Source organism: Schistocerca nitens, chromosome 6, assembly GCF_023898315.1.
Source record: "Schistocerca nitens isolate TAMUIC-IGC-003100 chromosome 6, iqSchNite1.1, whole genome shotgun sequence".
Lineage (NCBI taxonomy): Eukaryota > Metazoa > Arthropoda > Insecta > Orthoptera > Acrididae > Schistocerca > Schistocerca nitens.
In genome coordinates this window covers 728,033,618-728,042,687 of record NC_064619.1, presented here as the reverse complement: position 1 = coordinate 728,042,687, position 9,070 = coordinate 728,033,618, and the positions used below count along the sequence as shown (strand labels likewise).

General features: G+C 38.9%; 1 long non-coding RNA gene across 1 annotated transcript; it reads left to right on the top strand.

The window, feature by feature from the left end:
- Positions 1-245: 245 nt before the first annotated feature.
- Positions 246-767, top strand: LOC126262583 (uncharacterized). Its single transcript, XR_007546742.1, has 3 exons — positions 246-375; positions 497-567; positions 738-767. It is a non-coding gene; the product is annotated as an uncharacterized LOC126262583 (long non-coding RNA).
- Positions 768-9,070: the final 8,303 nt, after the last annotated feature.

The following is a 9,070-nucleotide window of genomic DNA, read 5'->3' as shown; positions in this document are numbered from 1 at the left end:
AACCCTCGCTCGGCATGCAAATGTGCCTTTATATTGCCCCCTGAATTGCGAGGCGAAAGGACACACCTGCAGGCGAGCAATTCACCTAAAGGCACAAGAAAATCTATATCTACAACTATTTACATGACTTACATTATACACATTATGTACAAAATTTGAATGACGCGCGTGCGCCGTAAAAGTTCTTATGTTGGCAAATAGAGTGCGCGCATGCGCTGAAGCGTCTGTGTGACTCCGGAATTGCCGTTATATCGTACAGTTAGATCACGCGGCACAGTATTGCAGTCCATATTGTTCGTGTGTGCGCGTATCTTAGTCGTTGCACAAGGAAAATATTCAACCAAGATTACATATGAAGACTACATTCTATGACAGGTAACTTAGTTTTAAATTTACAATATTTGTTATAACACAATACAACTTAGATTGTTGAATGTTTCTTAGTTACATAGTATTGTTTTGAAATACTACAAAGAAAATTGTCCGTATGTTTCAGGTGCGTTGACCTATACACATCGTGTCGTTATTTCAGTTCACAGTCATCAGCTGCACAATCATTTTTTACAGGTTGGTGTTGTCGTGGTAAAGTTTTTTTTTTTTTTTTTTTTTTTTTTTTTTTTGATCACAGTAACATCGTTGTATAACAACGTGATTAATACATAAGCGTGTCCATTTCCCATTTCCATAATAGTCGTTGTGATGCAGTTCGTTGTGACAAGAAGCATTGTTTATTACAGATCTGACGTGACCCGTCGAGTAATTGGTCCCCATGCAGTTCGTTTTTTTTTTTACATTCCGTGGAAGCTTGGTTGCAGAACCTCGGACGGCACATAGCTGGCGTCGATCCTTGGACAGTCCAGGTAAGAGTGTCCGTCACATTTCGAGAACATTTCATTCCCTGAAGTTCCAACCAAAATTCTTCCACCCGTCATGTTGTTTTCTGAACAGGCACTTTGTGTCCATTTAATCCCGTTAATATCTTGAAGTTAGGTACTGTAGTAATGTCACTAGACGATGCACTCACCTAAATGTTCGTAGTTATTAATCAAAGAAATCGTTCATCGCGTTTACATAGGTACGCTGCATAATGAATGTCATTAACAGTTTCCTTCACATAGGTTTTTGCGTAGTTGCAGAGTTAGTAATGTTCATTAATGTCCGTGAACAGTGGTTCACTATGCAATGTCCTTTTGGCACTCGTTTTGTTCAGAAATTTTTTTTTTACATAGTAACAGTTACAATATACATCATTGAAAGAGAAAAAAAATATATAAGTAATCATACATACACACGTCACATATTTTCCTAGCATAAACATAATACAGTTGCACATAAACATGTTTACATCATCATTACATAGCTATGAGTTATTACATTGTATCACCTTTGATTACATGAATTGCAGATATTTACATCCTCTTTATGAGTTTTGCTGGGATTTTATCGATGTTTATTTTGTGTTGTCATCTGAAATTAAGATAGGTTAGACACAACATTCATTACATCAGTAGGCAAGACCAGGCATTTTCACTACTCAATAAATATTTAAAATAGTAAGAGAGAGAAAATGTTTGATTCCTCGCGTTTTGTGCGTGTGTGTATAGTGTCTGTGTGGCCTTGACTACTGATAGATGCTTTTCGTGTTGAGAGATGTGCGTCTAATCTATTTCTCAAAGTAAAAGTTCGCTTCACAGATGACGTCTGTCGGTTCGTCAGGTGTCACACCAAGTCAGTGGTACCTACAGTCACAAATGTTCCGTGAAAAATTAATGTATCATTCACTGCTACGTAATCATAAATTTTACTTTAATATTTAGTCTTCTCGGTGGTGCCGCGGCTGAAAGAAGAGTTCTTCTGCCTTCTACTGCGTCACTGGAACCGCTGAAATGAAAATTTCTATACTACTTACTATCTGTGTTGTAGCAACAGAGTTTTTCCGAGTTGCTTAGCAATGTTTTGATGGATATGACTTTGACATTATTCAGCATGAAATGCTCTAAGATCTCGGTGTGCGTATAGCCCAATAATCTTGTTAGTTCTACGGTGTTGTAACAAATACGCGCCAGGATGCGGTATGTTAACAATTATATAAGGTCCTTCATATAGCAGACGCCACTTAGCGTTGCGTCGTTTGAGTGTTACAGATTTGTAATGAGTACGAAGTAGTACAAGCATTCCTACCTCGAATTTTTGTTTTCTTTTTATTATGTTTCTGTGATGTTTGTTTCGTATCTGTGCGTGATGTGTCAACGTAGTCAAAACTTCTTTTATTTTCTGTTCAGGTGTGATTTCCTTGTCTGACAACCTAGGTAATGGTTCTATCCACTGATCGTTCTGTTTGCAATTGAACATGATCTCGTTAGGTGTGTAATTTGTATCGTAAATATTTAAGTTATTGTGTACGTCTTCGAAAAGACTTAGGTAGGACACCCAATTAGTATGTTTTGATGAAATATAGGTCCTCATGAATCGGTTTAATTCTCGGAAAAGTCTCTCAGTCGCGTTACATTGTGGACTAAACCTCGAAATAAATATACCTTTAATGTTATTGTCCTTCAAGAAATTTCTCCATTTGTACCCAGAGTAGTATGCTGCATTATCTGACAGAATTGCTTTAGGTTTTCCCACGTGCGTCAGGTAATCACTTGAGAATCTTCGTATTATAGCATTTGCAGTGGCGGATTTTAAAGCATAAAGTTTTACATGTTTAGAAAATATATCGTAAAAAGCCAAAATATATTTGACGCCTCCAGAGCTTGCTGGATGCGGTCCACTAATGTCAGTACACAGAATTTCCAGGGGTTTACTGGGTAAAATGGAATGTAAATCTGTTTTTGTGGATAAATTCTGAGGTTTTGATTTTTGACATGAAACAAAAAGAACAATGTAACAATTGGCAAATTGAACAAAGTCCTGTCACGGTCGCCAATATAAAATAATTTAAATGAAATAAAATAAAAAATATATAATATTATTTAAAAATATTAATGTATGATGTTGATTGGTTGTAAATGATCTTATCTGGTGCGTGGACGTTTAATTATTCGAAATCAGACGCTTGACAATGGCTATTTGGTAAAGGCAATGTTACTCGTAGTTGACCGTGAAATAAACTGAAATAATCGGACTTCGTAATTAAATCGTTTCCAAAGACTGCTGCGGTAGGTACGGACTCATGATCTAATCTCAATATTACAATGATTTGCCAGCCATGCCAATACGTCGTACAGAGGTGATTGTCTACTAAACATAAAAAAGTTACAGAGTTAGTTAAATCAGATATATTCAATGAAATAGCCTACAGTTTATAATCCTACTTACTTTTATAAATATAAATTCAATACAGAATCGAGTGCCTAGTGTGGTTGCAACTCCCAGTATTCATCTATAACATGAAAATATGGCGGTGTGCCAGACAATAAAATAAAATACGTGCTTCTCGCACCACTTCTACCTCAGCTCTCCTCTTAATCAGACATATGAGTGTCGTAAATATTCTTTTGTCTTATCAGCGACACAGCGCTGCAGTTGTGTGCCATAGGCTTTATTTATCAGTCACTGATTATATATTTAATTAATATCTCGCGTTTCCGCGGAAACCCTCGCTCGGCATGCAAATGTGCCTTTATAACCTGTCGTTTCCATAGAAACGTTACTCGGTTTGGAAGGGGAAGTCATAGTACCCATAGTATTTCATAACGACGCAATTGATGTGTTAATTCGTCAATGTGAGGGAGCGAGGAATGCAGTAAAGAAGGAATAGTGCATAGGAAAGGAGATAGTCGTATCCCAAAAGAAAATCCTGTCGTTTCCATAGAAACTTTACTCGATTTAGAAGGAGAAGTCATAGAACCCATAGTATTTCATAGCGACGCAATTACTGTGTTAATTCGTCAATGTGAGGGAGCGAGGAATGCAGTAAAGAAGGAATAGTGCATCGGAAAGGAGATACTCGTATCCCAAAAGAAAAACCAGTCGTTTCCATAGAAACGTTACTCGGTGTAGAAGGGGAAGTCATAGAACCCATAGTATATCATACCGACGCAATTTCTGTGTTAATTCGTCAATGTGATTGAGCGAGGATTGCAGTAAAGAAGGAATAGTGCATAGGAAAGGAGATAGTCGTATCCCAAAAGAAAATCCTGTCGTTTCCATAGAAACGTTACTCGGTTTAGAAGGGGAAGTCATAGAACCCATAGTATTTCATACCGACGCAATTACTGTGTTAATTCGTCAATGTGAGGGAGAGAGGAATGCAGTAAAGAAGGAATAGTGCATCGGAAAGGAGATACTCGTATCCCAAAAGAAAATCCAGTCGTTTCCATAGAAACGTTACTCGGTTTAGAAGGGGAAGTCATAGAACACATAGTATTTCATACCGACGCAATTTGGGTGTTAATTCGTCAATGTGAGGGAGAGAGGAATGCAGTAAAAAACAAATAGTCCATCGGAAAGAAGATAGTCGTATCCCAAAAGAAAATGCTGTCGTTTCCATAGAAACGTTACTCTATTTACAAGGAGATGTCATAGAACCCATAGTATTTCATAGCGACGCAATTTCTGTGTTTATTCGTCAATGTGAGGGAGCGAGGGATGCAGTAAAGAAGGAATAGTGCATCTGAAAGGAGATACTCGTATCCCAAACGAAAAACCTGTCGTTTCCATAGAAACGTTACTCGAATTACAAGGAGATGTCATAGAAACCATAGTATTTCATAGCGACGCAATTTCTGTGTTAATTCGTCAATGTGAGTGAGCGAGGGATGCAGTAAAGAAGGAATAATGCATCGGAAAGGAGATAGTCGTATCCCAAAAGAAAATCCTGTCGTTTCCATAGAAACGTTGCTCGATTTAGAAAGGTAACTCATAGAACCCATAGTATTTCGTACCGACGCAATTTCTGTGTTAATTCGTCAATGTGAGGGTGCGAGGGATGCAGTAAAGAAGGAATAGTGCATAGGAAAGGAGATAGTCGTATCCCAAAAGAAAATCCTGTCGTTTTCATAGAAACTTTACTCGCTTTAGAAGGAGATGTCATAGAACCCATAGTATTTCATAGCGACGCAATTACTGTGTTAATTCGTCAATGTGCGGGAGCGAGGAATGCAGTAAAGAAGGAATAGTGCATCGGAAAGGAGATACTCGTATCCCAAAAGAAAAACCTGTCGTTTCCATAGAAACGTTACTCGGTTTAGAAGGGGAAGTCATAGAACCCATAGTATTTCATACCGACGCAATTTATGTGTTAATTCGTCAATGTGAGGGAGCGAGGAATGCAGTAAAGAAGGAATAGTGCATAGGAAAGGAGATAGTCGTATCCCAAAAGAAAATCCTGTCGTTTTCATAGAAACGTTACTCGATTTAGAAGGAGATGTCATAGAACCCATAGTATTTCATAGCGACGCAATTTCTGTGTTAATTCGTCAATGTGAGTGAGCGAGGAATGCAGTAAAGAAGGAATAATGCATCGGAAAGGAGATAGTCGTATCCCAAAAGAAAATCCTGTCGTTTCCATAGAAACGTTACTCGATTTAGAAAGGTAAGTCATAGAACCCATAGTATTTCATACCGACGCAATTTGTGTGTTAATTCGTCAATGTGAGGGAGCGAGGGATGCAGTAAAGAAGGAATAGTGCATAGGAAAGGAGATAGTCCTATCCCAAAAGGAAATCCTGTCGTTTCCATAGAAACCTTACTCGGTTTAGATGGGGAAGTCATAGAACCCATAGTATTTCATACCGACGCAATTACTGTGTTAATTCGTCAGTGTGAGGGAGCGAGGAATGCAGTAAAGAAGGAATAGTGCATCGGAAAGGAGATAGTCGTATCCCAAAAGAAAAACCTGTCGTTTCCATAGAAACGTTACTCGGTTTAGAAGGGGAAGTCATAGAACCCATAGTATTTCATACCGCCGCAATTTATGTGTTAATTCGTCAATGTGAGGGAGCGAGGAATGCAGTAAAGAAGGAATAGTGCATAGGAAAGGAGATACTCGTATCCCAAAAGAAAATCCTGTCGTTTCCATAGAAACGTTACTCGGTTTAGAAGGGGAAGTCATAGAACACATAGTATTTCATACCGACGCAATTACTGTGTTAATTCGTCAATGTGAGGGAGAGAGGAATGCAGTAATGAAGGAATAGTGCATCGGAAAGGAGGTACTCGTATCCCAAAAGAAAATCCAGTCGTTTCCATAGAAAGGTTACTGGGTTTAGAAGGGGAAGTCATAGAACCCATAGTATTTCATACCGACGCAATTTGGCTGTTAATTCGTCAATGTGAGGGAGAGAGGAATGCAGTAAAAAACAAATAGTGCATCGGATAGAAGATAGTCGTATCCCAAAAGAAAATCCTGTCGTTTCCATAGAAACGTTACTCGATTTAGAAGGAGATGTCATAGAACCCATAGTATTTCATACCGACGCAATTTCCGTGTTTATTCGTCAATGTGAGGGAGCGAGGGATGCAGTAAAGAAGGAATAGTGCATCGGAAAGGAGTTACTCGTATCCCAAAAGAAAATCCTGTCGTTTCCATAGAAACGTTACTCGATTTACAAGGAGTTGTCATAGAACCCATAGTATTTCATAGAGACGCAATTTCTGTGTTAATTCGTGTGTGTGATTGAGAGGGATGCAGTAAAGAAGGAATAATGTATCGGAAAGGAGATAGTCGTATCCCAAAAGAAAATCCTGTCGTTTCCATAGAAACGTTACTCGATTTAGAAGGGTAAGTCATAGAACCCATTCTAATTCATAGCGACGCAATTACTGTGTTAATTCGTCAATGTAAGGGAGCGAGGAATGCAGTAAAGAAGGAATAGTGCATCGGAAAGGAGATACTCGTATCCCAAAAGAAAAACCTGTCGTTTCCATAGAAACGTTACTCGGTTTGGAAGGGGAAGTCATAGTACCCATAGGATTTCATAACGACGCAATTGATGTGTTAATTCGTCAATGTGAGGGAGCGAGGAATGCAGTAAAGAAGGAATAGTGCATAGGAAAGGAGATAGTCGTATCCCAAAAGAAAATCCTGTCGTTTTCATAGAAACTTTACTCGATTTAGAAGGAGAAGTCATAGAACCCATAGTATTTCATAGCGACGCAATTACTGTGTTAATTCGTCAATGTGAGGGAGCGAGGAATGCAGTAAAGAAGGAATAGTGCATCGGAAAGGAGATACTCGTATCCCAAAAGAAAAACCAGTCGTTTCCATAGAAACGTTACTCGGTGTAGAAGGGGAAGTCATAGAACCCATAGTATTTCATACCGACGCAATTTCTGTGTTAATTCGTCAATGTGATTGAGCGAGGATTGCAGTAAAGAAGGAATAGTGCATAGGAAAGGAGATAGTCGTATCCCAAAAGAAAATCCTGTCGTTTCCATAGAAACGTTACTCGGTTTAGAAGGGGAAGTCATAGAACCCATAGTATTTCATACCGACGCAATTACTGTGTTAATTCGTCAATGTGAGGGAGAGAGGAATGCAGTAAAGAAGGAATAGTGCATCGGAAAGGAGATACTCGTATCCCAAAAGAAAATCCAGTCGTTTCCATAGAAACGTTACTCGGTTTAGAAGGGGAAGTCATAGAACACATAGTATTTCATACCGACGCAATTTGGGTGTTAATTCGTCAATGTGAGGGAGAGAGGAATGCAGTAAAAAACAAATAGTCCATCGGAAAGAAGATAGTCGTATCCCAAAAGAAAATGCTGTCGTTTCCATAGAAACGTTACTCTATTTACAAGGGGATGTCATAGAACCCATAGTATTTCATAGCGACGCAATTTCTGTGTTTATTCGTCAATGTGAGGGAGCGAGGGATGCAGTAAAGAAGGAATAGTGCATCTGAAAGGAGATACTCGTATCCCAAACGAAAAACCAGTCGTTTCCATAGAAACGTTACTCGAATTACAAGGAGATGTCATAGAACCCATAGTATTTCATAGCGACGCAATTTCTGTGTTAATTCGTCAATGTGAGTGAGCGACGGATGCAGTAAAGAAGGAATAATGCATCGGAAAGGAGATAGTCGTATCCCAAAAGAAAATCCTGTCGTTTCCATAGAAACGTTACTCGATTTAGAAAGGTAAGTCATAGAACCCATAGTATTTCATACCGTCGCAATTTCTGTGTTAATTCGTCAATGTGAGGGAGCGAGGGATGCAGAAAAAAAGGAATAGTGCATAGGAAAGGAGATTGTCGTATCCCAAAAGAAAATCCTGTCGTTTTCATAGAAACTTTACTCGATTTAGAAGGAGAAGTCTTAGAACCCATAGTATTTCATAGCGACGCAATTACTGTGTTAATTCGTCAATGTGAGGGAGCGAGGAATGCAGTAAAGAAGGAATAGTGCATCGGAAAGGAGATACTCGTATCCCAAAAGAAAAACCCGTCGTTTCCATACAAACGTTACTCGGTGTAGAAGGGGAAGTCATAGAACCCATAGTATTTCATACCGACGCAATTTCTGTGTTAATTCGTCAATGTGATTGAGCGAGGATTGCAGTAAAGAAGGAATAGTGCATAGTAAAGGAGATAGTCCTATCCCAAAAGGAAATCCTGTCGTTTCCATCGAAACGTTACTCGGTTTAGAAGGGGAAGTCATAGAACCCATAGTATTTCATACCGACACAATTACTGTGTTAATTCGTCAATGTGAGGGAGAGAGGAATGCAGTAATGAAGGAATAGTGCAATGGAAAGGAGATACTCGTATCCCAAAAGAAAATCCAGTCGTTTCCATAGAAAGGTTACTCGGTTTAGAAGGGGAAGTCATAGAACCCATAGTATTTCATACCGACGCAATTTGGGTGTTAATTCTTCAATGTGAGTGGGAGAGGAATGCAGTAAAAAACAAATAGTGCATCGGATAGAAGATAGTCGTATCCCAAAAGAAAATCCTGTCGTTTTCATAGAAACGTTACTCGATTTAGAAGGAGATGTCATAGAAACCATAGTATTTCATAGCGACGCAATTTCTGTGTTTATTCGTCAATGTGAGGGAGCGAGGGATTCAGTAAAGAAGGAATAGTGCATCGGAAAGGAGTTACTCGTATCCCAAAAGAAAATC